Source organism: Chiloscyllium plagiosum, unplaced genomic scaffold (genome assembly GCF_037043375.1).
Source record: "Chiloscyllium plagiosum isolate Xiang-an unplaced genomic scaffold, Cpla_swu_hap1 HiC_scaffold_1, whole genome shotgun sequence".
In the NCBI taxonomy this organism is placed as follows: Eukaryota; Metazoa; Chordata; class Chondrichthyes; order Orectolobiformes; family Hemiscylliidae; genus Chiloscyllium; species Chiloscyllium plagiosum.
Genome location: NW_028270139.1, coordinates 95,208,030 through 95,220,812, shown reverse-complemented (window position 1 = coordinate 95,220,812; position 12,783 = coordinate 95,208,030).

Here is a 12,783-nt window from a genome sequence, read left to right as displayed (position 1 = left end):
GTTGAGAGTGCTAGGCCTTTTCTCATTGGAACGGAGAAGGATGAAGGGTGACTTGATAGAGGTTTATAAGATGATCAGGGGAATAGATAGAGTAGACAGTCAGAGACTTTTTCCCCGGGTATAACAGAGTGTTACAAGGGGACCTAAATTTAAGGTGAAGGGTGGAAGGTATAGGGGGGATGTCAGGGGTAGGTTCTTTACCCAGAGAGTGGTGGGGGCATGGAACGCGCTGCCTGTGAGAGTGGCAGAGCCAGAATCATTGGTGACCTTTAAGTAGCAATTGGATAGGTACATGGATAGGTGCTTAAGCTAGGACAAATGTTCGGCACAACATCGTGGGCCGAAGGGCCTGTTCTGTGCTGTATTGTTCTATGATCTATGTTCTATGGGAATCTGTGGAGATATACAGGGGATACTGGAGTTTACTGAAGAAGGAAATCAGGAGGGCAAAAGGGGTGCACAATGGCCTTGACTGAAAAGATTAGGGTGAATCCAAAAAGGTATTTTAAGTATATTAAAGGTAAATGAATAACTAGAGAGAGAATAGGAGCCCTCAAAGACCAAAATGGACATGTATGTGTGGAACTGCAGGAGAAGGGCAAGTTTCTCCATGAATATTTCTCCTCTGTGTTTACCATGGGCAAAGACATGGAGACTTGGAAACTTGGGGAAGTTAGTGGTGATATCTTGGGGACAGTCTATATAGCAGTAAAGGAGGTGTTGGAAGTATTAGAATGTGTGAAGGTGGATAAATCTGTTGGTCCTGACCAGATATATACAAGAACACTACAAGAAGCAAGAGAAGAAATTGCGGGGGCCCAGGCTGATATTTTAGCATCATCGTTAGCCACAGGTGAGGTCCTGGAAGACTGGAGGGTAGTGAATGCTGTGCCCTTATTCAAGAAAAGCTGCAAAGGAAAACCTGGGAACTTTATACCAGTAAGCCTAACACCTGAGATAGATAAGTTATTTGAGAAGATTCTGAGAGATAAGATATACATGCATTGGAAAGAAAGGGTTTGATTAGGAGTAGTTAGCATGGCTTTGCAAGTGGGAGATCATGCCTCACAAATTTGCTCGAGATCTTTGATGAAGTGACCATGAAGGTTGACAAGGGCAGGGTGGTAGACGTAGTCTATATGGTTTCAGTAAGGCTCCACATGATAGGTTGCTATGGAAAGTAAGATCGCATGGAATCCTAGGGAACTGGCAAATTGGATACACAATTGGCTTATTGGAGGAATAAGAGGGTAATAGTGGAAGGATGCTTGTCAGACTGGAGGTTTGTGACAAGTTGAGTGCCTCAGGGGTTGGTGTTAGGTCCATTATCTATATGTACAAGGCATATGTAGTACGTTTTCACATGACACTCAAATAGAGAGTATTGTGGATAATGAGGAAGGTTATCAGGAATTGCAGCAGAACCTTGGTCATCTGGGGAAGTGGGTCGAGAAATGGCAAATGGAGTTTAATATAGATAAGTGTGAGGTGTTGCATTTTGGAAAGTCAAATCAAGGTGGGAGTTTCTGGTGAATGATAGAGTCTTAAGGAGTGTAGTGGAACAGAATGACCTTGGAGTTCAGGTGCATGGTTCTCTGAAAGTGGAGTCACAGGTTGACAGGACAGTGAAGAAGGCTTTTGGCACGCTGGCCTTCATCAGACAGGGCATTGAGTATAGAAGTTGGAAAATTCTGTTGCAGTTGTACAGGACATTGGTGAGGCCGCACTTGGAGTATTGTGTTCAGATTTGGTCACCTATAGGAGGGATGTTATTAAACTGGAAAGTGTATTGAAGAAATTCACAATGATGTTGCCAAGACTCAACAGTCTGAGTTATAGGGAAAGGTTGGACAAGCTTGGACTTTTTTTTCTTTAGAGTGTTGGAGACTGAGGGAGTGTATAAGAAGTGTATAAGATCACGAGAGGCATAGATAGGGTAAATGCACTCAGTCTTTTTCCCAGCGTTGGTGAATCAAGAACTAGAGGGCATCAGTTTAAGGTTAGAGGGGAAAGAATAAAAGGAAATCAAAGAGGCAACTTTTTTACACAGAGGTTATTATGCATATGGAATTAACTGTCAGCAGAAGTGTTTTAGGCAGGTTCATAAAAAAAAATAGGCATTCGGAAAAATATGTGAATAGGAGAGGTTTAGAAAGATATGGGCCAAGTGCAGGGAAATGGGTTTAGAGTCGATGGACACTTTGGTCAGCATGGACCGGTTTGGGCCATAGCACCTGTCTCCGTGCTGGAGGACTCTCTGACGCTATGACCCCAAGTCAAAAAGATTCTGGATTCATCAGGATGATGCCATTGTCGCATGCTTGGTGCAGCATCCTTAATCTAGAAAAATATATGATGAGCATGAAGTCAGATGTTCCTGAGATATAGAAAGTGAGTTCTTGTTTCAAGATTTCATTTATTCTTCACACATTTGAGCAGACTGCACCCAGTTTTACACAGGATTCACAGCAAATATTACTTAAATGAACAGAAATGATCAAGGAAATCATTGTGTAAATGCTCTCTTGAATGATGTGAACATCAATCTGTTCTATTGCCATCACAGAATCTCATTTTTCCATTCGTATTTGCATCTTATTTTGCTTTGGGTATGCCCTGTAAATGGCTGCTTGAGTCATGAGCTTTTTTGAAGGTATTTTTGAAGGTATTAGTCATGTTAAAGAGATTGTGAGGTTTGCACATAGGTTACTTCCTGTTACTTCTAGGAGGTTTAATCATTGACCACATGTATGAGAAACATCTTTAAAAGTTGTCCAAATTACAACGAGAGTCAACTATGTACGTGTATATAAATAGAGTTGAGACTGTGGTGTGGGAAAAGCACAGCAGGTCAGGCAGCATCCAAGGAGCAAGAGAGTTAACATTTCGGGCAAAAGCACTTCATCAAGAATTAAGGACCATTCCTGATGAAGGGCTTTTGCCGGCAGCGTCGGCGCTCCTGCTCCTTGGATGCTGCCTGACCTGCTGTGCTTTTCCATCACCACACTCTCGACTCTGATCTCCAGCATCTGCAGTCCTCACTTTCGCCATGTGTACATAAATAGCCTGGTGAACTGTCTCATCAATCACTGGGCAGCATGCCAGCTCAATGGTTAGCGCTTGGAGTAACCTTGGAGTGCAGGTTCATAGTTCCTTGAAAGCAGCATTGCAGGTAGATAGGATAGTGAAGAAGACATTTGGTATGCTTTCCTTTATTGGACAGAGTATTGAGTACAGGAGTTGGGTGGTCATGTTGCGGCTGTACAGGATATTGATTATCGCGTGTAATTCTGGTCTCCTTACTATCGAAAGGATGTTGTGAAACTTGAAAGGGTTCAGAAAAGATTTGCAAGGATGTTGCCAGGGTTGGAGGATTTGAGCTATAGGGAGAGGATGAATACGCTGGGTCTGTTTTCCCTGGAGCATTGGAGGCTGAGGGGTGACCTTATAGAGATTCACAAAATCATCAGGGGCATGGATAGGATAAATGTACAAGTCTTTGTCCTGGGGTGGTGCAGTCCAGAACTAAAGGCATGGGTTTAGGATGAGAGGGGAAAGATATAAAAGGAACCTAAGAGGGAACTTTTTCACGCAGAGGGTGGTGCATGTATGGAATGAGCTGTCAGAGGCTGGTACTGTTGCAGCATTTAAAAGACATCTGGATGGTTTTATGAATAGGACTTATTGAGGAAATCTTGCCTTTATTACTTCTGATAGTCATATTTTAGATGAATCACATAAACCAAGACCTAAACATTGAAGTGTATGTGATATTAAGCTAGAAATGGATGGAGAAGTGGTTAATTAACAGAAGATCTGTTAAGTAAACAAGGTTATAGCGCAATACAAAGGGTTCTCTTGTGGGAATTGTGTTTATGTCCCCTAACAGCATTCACATGGTCAGACCAGGTGTCAGGGAGGAAATAATGGGAGGTTGTCATTAGTGTACAGAAATGATCATGTTTAGGTTTTAACCTAAACATAGACTGGTAAAATCAGATGGGAGAAAGTAGTCTTATGAGGAATTAATTGAATGCTTTGGGACAATTTCTTAGATCAGTATATTATGGCAATAACCAGTGAACAGGCTATACTAGTCCTTGGAGGAGAAAGTGAGGACTGCAGATGCTGGAGATCAGAGCTACAAATGTGTTGCTGGAAAAGTGCAGCAGCTCAGGCAGCATCCAAGGAGCAGGAGAATTGACGTTTCAGGCATGAGCCCTTCTTCAGGAATCAGTCCTTGTTATGCTAGTCTTTGTTTTGGTAGCAGCTACTATAATATGATAGAATCTTACATACAATTTAAGGCAGAGAATTGACCACTATTTCATTTTAAACAAGGACAATTAGGTATGAAAGTAGATGTAGTGAAAGTGAATTAGCAATTTACCATCAGAGATATATTTATGTCAATTGAGTTACAGTGACAAACATTTAATCTGGGATATTCAAGAAAGTGCAGAACAGATACATAACAACAAATAAGAAAAATTCAAAGAGACAGATCTGCCATCTATGCTTAACAGAAAAAGAAGTTAAAGGCAAGAAAAATTTCAAAGTAAAGAAAGAAAGAAAAGAATTGTTAAAGACAAGTGGCAGGTAAGAAGCTTGGAAAGAATATTTTAAAAAGCAAAAAAACACCAAAAGATTGTTAACGTATTGGTTTAATTTTTTTAAGCTCACTAGATTTGGAGAAGGAGCCTTTAGATTGAAAAATAGTTAATGTAATTCCTTCATTCAAAAATGGAGAGTAGCAGATAGCAGGAAACTACAGGCCAATTAGCTCAAAGCCTATTATAGGTGAAATGCTGGAAATTATTATGAAAGATATTACAGCAGTACATTAGAAAAATGTAAGTGTTCGGGCAAGCCAACATGGTTTTGTCAAAGTGAAATCATGTTTGAAGATTGTGTTGGAGTTATTTGAAGAAGCAACTTGTGTTGTAGCCAAGATAGCATTTATTAGAGTGCAACATCAAAGGTTATTGCAGACATTAACATGGTCTTTTATGCACACCTGCATAATAGACTTTGGACAATTTTTAAAGATGTTTCTCATACATGTGGTCAACCAATAAACCTCATCAAAGTGACAGGCAATCACCTATGTACAAACCTCACAATGTCTTTAACGTGACTAATAACTTCAAAAAGGCTCATGGCTCAAGTGGCTATTTATACTCAAAGCAAAATAAGATGCAAAAACGAAGAGAAAATGAATGGGAATAGAAGAGATTGATGTTCACATCATTCAGGAGAGTGATTTACACAATTTATGATTTACCTTGACAAATAAGGTTAAAGAGAATCCCAAGGCATTCTATACATACCTTAAAAATAAAAAGTTAAAAATCACACAACACCAGGTTATAGTCCAACAGGTTTAATTGGAAGCACACTAGCTTTCGGAGCGACGCTCCTTCATCAGGTGATTGTCTGATGAAGGAGCGTCGCTCCAAAAGCTAGTGTGCTTCCAATTAAACCTGTTGGACTATAACCTGGTGTTGTGTGATTTTTAACTTTGTACACCCCAGTCCAACACCGGCATCTCCGAATCTTAAAAATAAAAAGCTAACTAGGGAGAAGGTAGGGCACTCAAGGATAAAGGAGGGAATTTGTGCTTGGAGGCAGAGGATGTGGGCAAGATCCTAAATGAATACTTTGCAATGGTATTCACCCAAGAGAAGGATTTGGAGGTTAATGACATTTGTGTGAAGCATGCTACCACACTAGGGCAATTTGTGATCATGAAAGAAGTAGTGTTGGGTCTCCTGAAGAGCATTAAGGTGGATAAGTCCCCAGAGCCCAATGATATCTACCCAGATTATTGAGAGAGGCAAGAGAGGAGATCGATGTAGGTTTGTTCGCTGAGCTGGAGGTTCATTTCCAGACGTTTCGTTACCTTATTAGGTAACATCTTCAGTGGGCCTCATACAAAGCAATGTTGAAAATTCCTGCTTTCTATTTATATGTTTGGGTTTCTTTGAGTTGGTGATGTCATTTCCTGTGGTGAAGTCACATCCTGTTCCCTTTCACAGGGGGTGGTAGATGGAGATTGTTGGTTCCTTCACCAAGATCTTCTTATCCTCATTAGGCATTTGAGAGGTCCCAGAGCACTGACAAGAAGCTAATGCTGCTCCTCTGATCAAGAAGGGAAATAGGAATAACCCAGTAAACTATAGACTGGTGAGTCTCACATTAGTATTAGGAAGCTTTTGGCGAGATTTCTTAGGGATAGGATTTATGTGCAGTTAGGAAAACATGACCTTTTTACAGATAGTCAGCATGGATTTGTGTGGGGGATTGTTATATTTTATTAACTTGCTTGAGTTTTTAAAAGAAATGATAAAGGTGATTAATGAGAGTAGAGCCCTGGATGTGGTCTTCATGCATTTTAGTAAGGCTTTCGACAAGGTCCCTCATGATAGCCTCATCCAGGACATTAAAATAGGATCCATGGTGACTTGGCTGCTTAGATTCAGAATTGGCTTTCCCATAGAAGGCATCTCAAACATAAATAATGGCAATTATATGTATGTAAGGGTAGGTTAAAATGGCTTGCGAAAATAGGTTAACAGGAAAGATGGTTCTCAAGAAATCTATATTCCATTTCGAAGTGAAAATTCTATGTGGTAATGGGTGGTAATTGTGATGGGAGAGGTAAAGTGAGAAACAGAGGATTTGAGAATGTTGGAGTGAAGAAGAGGGATATTGAGTTGTGAAAGATTGTTGATATTTGTTGAAGCACTTAATGGTACCCTGATACATTGTGAAGTCTGAATGTTCCTTGGGATTGAATGTAATCTTCTCTCCAGAATGGTCAGGGAGGAAAAGTAACTCTGTTGGCATTGATCCCTCTCTGACCTCATGACATGTCTTCTTTTCTTGCTGTGATATGAGGGGAGTTAGCCAATGCTGAGTCACCTCCTGCTCTGAGAGACTTGGAGCATTTAGGAATGGGTGTGAACTGATAGGAGAAAAATATTTACCAGATCAATCACCCTACTGCAGAACTTTGTGCCAGAGCTTTGTGCATAAGAACACTGCTGATATTATGGAATAATAACTGAAAAATAATTAAACAAATAGCAGAGAAAGGCCCTAATGGTGTAAGACAGGTGAACACATTCCTTTCCTTGCGCCATATTTTCACTGGCTGCACCAACGTTTGAATTTAAACAGAAAGATGACATCGCTAAATTTTATTGTAGGTGGTATATAAGTCAATATTATAGTACTTTAAGAGAGGGAATGGCCTTGGGTATTATCAGTAGACTGTTAATCCAGAAACTTTTATTTCCCTGGCCCTCAACACTTCATCTTCATCATGGACATCCAGTCCCGATACACTTCCATCCGCCAGACCAGGGCCTCAAGCCCTCTGTTTCTTCCTCCCCCAATATTCCCCACAGTACCCTTCCACTGACACTCTCATTCGTTTGGCTGAACTGGTCCTCAACCTCAACAACTTCTCCTTCAAATCCTCCCACTTCCTCCAGACGAAAGGGGTAGCCGTGGACACCTGCATGGGCCCCAGCTATGCCTGTCTCTTGTCGGCTACATGAAACAGTCTATCTTCCGTAGTTACACTGGCACTACTCTCCACCTTTTCCTCTGCTACATTGATGACTGCATCGGCACCACTCCATGCACAAGGAAGTGGAACAATTCATCAACTTCACCAACACATTCCACCCAAACTTAAATTCACTTGAACCATCTCAGACACCTCCCTCCCCTTCCTGGACCTCTCCATCTCCATCAACGGTGACCTACTCATCACTGACATTTACTAAAAACACACGGACTCCCATAGCTATTTAGATTACACCTCTTCCCACCCTGCCTTGTGTAAATTTGCTATCCCTTTTCCCCAATTCCTCCAATTCCTGCCTTGTGTAAAATTACTATCCTTTTTTTCCCAAATCCTCCGCCTCTGCCACATCTGCTCCCAGGGGGACAAGTTCCACCACAGAACACGCCAGATGGCCTCCTTCTTTAAAGACCACAATTGCCCCTCCCATGTGGTTAATGATGCCCTCCAGCACTTCTCATCTACGTCCCACACCTCCGCCCTCGAACACCACCCTTCCAATGGCAAAAAGGACAGAACCCCCCTCGTCCTCACCTTCCACCCCACCAACCTCCGTATACATCACATCATCCTTCGCCATTTTCGCCACCTACAAATGGACCCCACCACCAGAGATATATTTCCCTCCCCACCCCTATCCACTTTCCGTAAAGAGCATTCCCTCCGTGACTACCTCATCAGGTCCATGCGCCCCAATAACCCACCCTCCCCTCCCGGCACCTTCCTCTGCCACCACAGGAATTGCAAAACCTGCGCCCACACCTCCTCCCTCACCTCTGTCCAGGGCCCCAAAGGAGCCTTCCACATCCATGAAAATTTCACCTGCACTTCCACACATCATTTACTGTATCCATTGATCCTGATATGGTCTCCTCTACATTGGGGAGACAGGATGCCTACTCGCAAAGCGCTTCAGAGAACATCTCTGGGACACCTGCACCAACCACCCCACCACCCCATGGCCGAACACTTCAACTCCCCCTCCCACTCTGCCAAGGACATGCAGGTCCTGGGCCTGCTCCATGCCACTCCCTCACCACTCCCTTGCCTGGAGGAAGAATGCCTCCTCTTTCACCTCGGGACCCTCCAACCCCAGGGCATCAATGTGCACTTCACCAATTTCCTCATTTCCCCTCCCCACACCTTATCCCAGTTCCAACCTTCCAGCTCCGCACCACCCTCATGACCCCTCCCAACTGTCCATCTTTCTTCCCGCCTATCCACCCCATTCTTCCCTCCGACCTATCAACTTTACCTCCACCCCCATCCACCTATCGCAAATCAGCTACCTTCCCCCCAGCCCCACTCCCCTCCTGTTTATCTCTCCAACTCTGAGGCTCCCGGCCTCATTCCTGATGAAGGGCTTTTGCCCGAAACATCGATTTTCTTGTTCCTCAGATGCTGCCTGACCTGCTGTGCTTTTCCAGCACCACACTCTCGACTGTTCATCCAGAAACTCAGCCAGTATACTGGGGACCAACTGTCCCCTGGGCAATTAGGGATGGGCAATAAATTCTGACCAAGTCAGAGACACACATATTGTAAGGGGTAATAAAAAGAATTAGTTAGTTTCTTAAATTAACTGATAAAGAGCGAGTTTATCGGAAAAAGAGCATTCACTTGCAAAGATTATTGGGAAATCTTTAAAATGGGAATCAAGCATATCACTCTGCAGAATAGAGAGCCGTAGTCCCTGTCTATATTATAGAGAATAATAGTCCCTGTGTGTAGAACATAGAACATTAGATTTAGATTTTTTTTTTAGATTACATTACAGTGTGGAAACAGGCCCTTCGACCCATCAAGTCCACACCGACCCGCCGAAGCGCAACCCACCCATACCACTACATTTACCCCTTACCTAACACTACAGGCAATTTAGCATGGCCAATTCACCTGACCTGCACATCTTTGGACTGTGGGAGGAAACCGGAGCACCCGGAGGAAATCCACGCAGACACAGGGAGAACGTGCAAACTCCACACAGTCAGTCACCTGAGGCGGGAATTGAACCCGGGTCTCCGGCGCTGTGAGAACCACTGTGCCACCGTGCCGCCCACAAACCCACCTAACCTACACTATTCCATTACAGCCCATCTAACCTAAACTATTCCATTCTCATGGTTAAGAATGTTAATTTAAATTCTGAAAAATGAATTATTTACAGTTGACCTCCTGCTTGTCTGCAGCCAAAGGCATTTTTGGCATGAGTTGTTGGTTTGAGGTTTCTTCTGGGATCCATCACGATAAATTGAATTTATTTCATCTGGAGACAGTGATGTAGATTCAGTCTTCTCATTTAAGAATTCTGCACTTTGGATAATGAAGTCTTCTAGTGCTTTGAACTCTCAAAACTGAGAGGTGGCAAGGACAGTGGCCCCTGTGCTAAGTTCTTTCTAACTGTCCATATTCAAAACTAAACTGTATTACACCCACAAACAATGACATGTGACCTCTGCCTGAGTTTGTTACACACTTGCAGTCTCTATCTGGCAGTTTGCTTTCTTTGAAAATGCAATATTTCTGCTGCTGTAGCTAATATCCCCTGCTTTGAAATATTCTTTTCAAAATATTCAATTATATGTATACGTGTGTGTGTACTCACTCACTGGCGTTACATATGTATAAATATTTTACAGTCACATTTTCATACCAGTAACTACAAAATTACTAAATGAAATAGAGTGAAAACATTTACTAATTGGATTCTGTACTGTGTTAAATTTCTTTTATTACTATACATTTGTGGGGAGTGGGTGAAGCTGGCTGGCCAGCATTTGTTGCCCGTCCCTAGTTGCCCTTGAGAAAGTGGTGGTGAGCTGCCTTCTTGAACTGCTGCTGTCCCCTGCTGTGGGTTGACCCACCATGCCCATGGCAGTGAATTCCAGGATTTTGACCAGTGACAGTGAAGGAATGGCGATATATTTCCAGGTCAGGATGGTGAGTGGCTTGGAGGGGAACTTGCAGGTGGTGGTGTTCCCATGTATCTGCCCCTTTGTGCTTCTGGATGGCTGTGGTCTTGAATTTGGAAGGTGTCAGTCATGTGGGCTCTTTTGTCCTGGATGCTGTCAAGCTTCTTGAGTGTTGGTGGGGCTGCGCTCATCCAGGCAAGTGAGCAGTATTCCATCACACTTCTGACTTGTGCCCTGTAGATGGTTGACAAGCTTTGGGGAATCAGGAGATGAGTTACTCACTGCCACACCTGTAGCCTCTGGCCTGCTCTTCTTGCCACTGTGTTTAATATGTGGTGAGTTCAGTTGTATTTATGGTCAATGATAACCCCCAGGATGTTGATTGTGGGGGATTCAGTGATGTTAACACCATTGAATGTCAAGGGGCAATGGTGATAGTCATAGCCTGGCATTTGCGTGGCATGAACGTTACTTGCCACTTGTCAGCCCAAGCCTGGATATTGTCCAAATTTTGTTACATTTGAACATGGGCTGTTTCATTATCTGAGGAGTCGCAAATGGTGCTGAACATTGTGCAATCATTGGCAAGCATCCCCACTTCTAACCTTACGTTGGAGAGAAGATCATTGATAAAATAGCTGAAGATGTTTGGACCTAGGACACCACCATGAAGAACTCCTGCAGAGATGTCCTGGAGCTGACTGAGCTCCAACAACCATGAACATCTTCCTATATGTCAGGTATGACTCCAACCAACAGAGTTTTCCCCAATACCCATTGATTCCAGTTTTGTTAGGGCTGTTTGATGTTACATTCATCAAATGCAACCTTAATGTCAAGGTCTGTCACTCAGGCTTCATCTCTGGAATTTATCTCTTCTGTCCATGTTTGAACCAAAGCTGAAATAAGATCAGGAGCTGAGGGATCCTGGCAAGACCCAAACTGGGCATCACTGAGCAGGTTATTGCTGAGCAGGTCCCCTTGTTTGATAGCACTGTTGATGACACCTTCCAGCACTTTACTGATGAGCAAGAATAGACTGATGGGGCAATAATTGATTGTTTTGGATTTGCCCTACTTTCTATGTACAGGATATAACTAGGCAATTTTCCCCATTGTAAATGCCAGTAGCTGTACTGGAAGAGCTTGAATAGCGGAGCAGCAAGTTTTAGAGCAAAAGAATTCGGTGCTATTGCCAGAACATTGTCAGCGCTCATAGCCTTTGCAGTATCCAGTGTCTCCAGCCATTTCTTGACATCATGTGGATTGTATCAAATTGGAGGAAGATTGGTATCTGTAGAGCTGGGAACCTGGAGAAGACCGAGATGAATTGGTCTGGGTGATGATCGCTGTGAAAGTTTCGGCCTTATCTTTTGCACTGAAGTGCTGGGCTCTTGCATCATTGAGGGTGGGGATATTTGTGAAGCCTCCTCATCCAGCGAGTTGTTTGATTGTTCACCCTCAGATATAGGTTCTGTATTCATGCCACATCCAGCCGTAATTGGTGGTGGACAATCAAGCAACTCACTGAAGGAAGATAGTAGGATGACTTGAATTCCATAGCTTGCTGCAAAAATTAAACTCTAGAGTCTAATGACTTGTAGGAAACATTACTATCTCTCTTGATGGAAATATGTATGTGGTTCTTCTGTGCAAAAGGGTAGTTATTTACTGAGTATAGGACAGTTGGTCATCCATCAGCTCTGAAGCTACAAATTGCTTTCATTGACCAAGATGAGTGACTGTGGTTTCAGTTAAAGACATGCAGAATCGTGGCTTCCAGAAGAAGATCCGTAAACCACATATTACAAGAGAAGCATTCGCTTTGAAAATGTTTCATTAATTGAAATAAGTGAGCGTAACTGTTCTACTGAAAGCACATAAAGATGATAGTGAAATCCAACTTGTTAAAGTTTTCACATAAGCTTTTAAAATGTTTAACTTCACTCATAATTCATCTCATGGTGCTTAGCTCCTTTGATATCTCATTGTTGTTACTTTAGGTCTTAATTTAACTTTGAACATAAAGAGGTTCATTGTACATTTTGCCATGAGATGGTGGTGCTGAGCCAGCTCCTCAGATTGAAGCAGTTCATGTTGTGGAAATTCACCCATAGTTCTGCTACGGGAACAAAATTGAAGATTTTAGCCCACTGACAATGAAGGATTGGCAATTTATTTTCAAATCAGGATAATATGTAATTTGGAGGAGAATGTGCAAATGATAGTGAGCCTGCAGAAAACCTTTGAAGAAACCTTGCTGATTTGTTGCAGTGT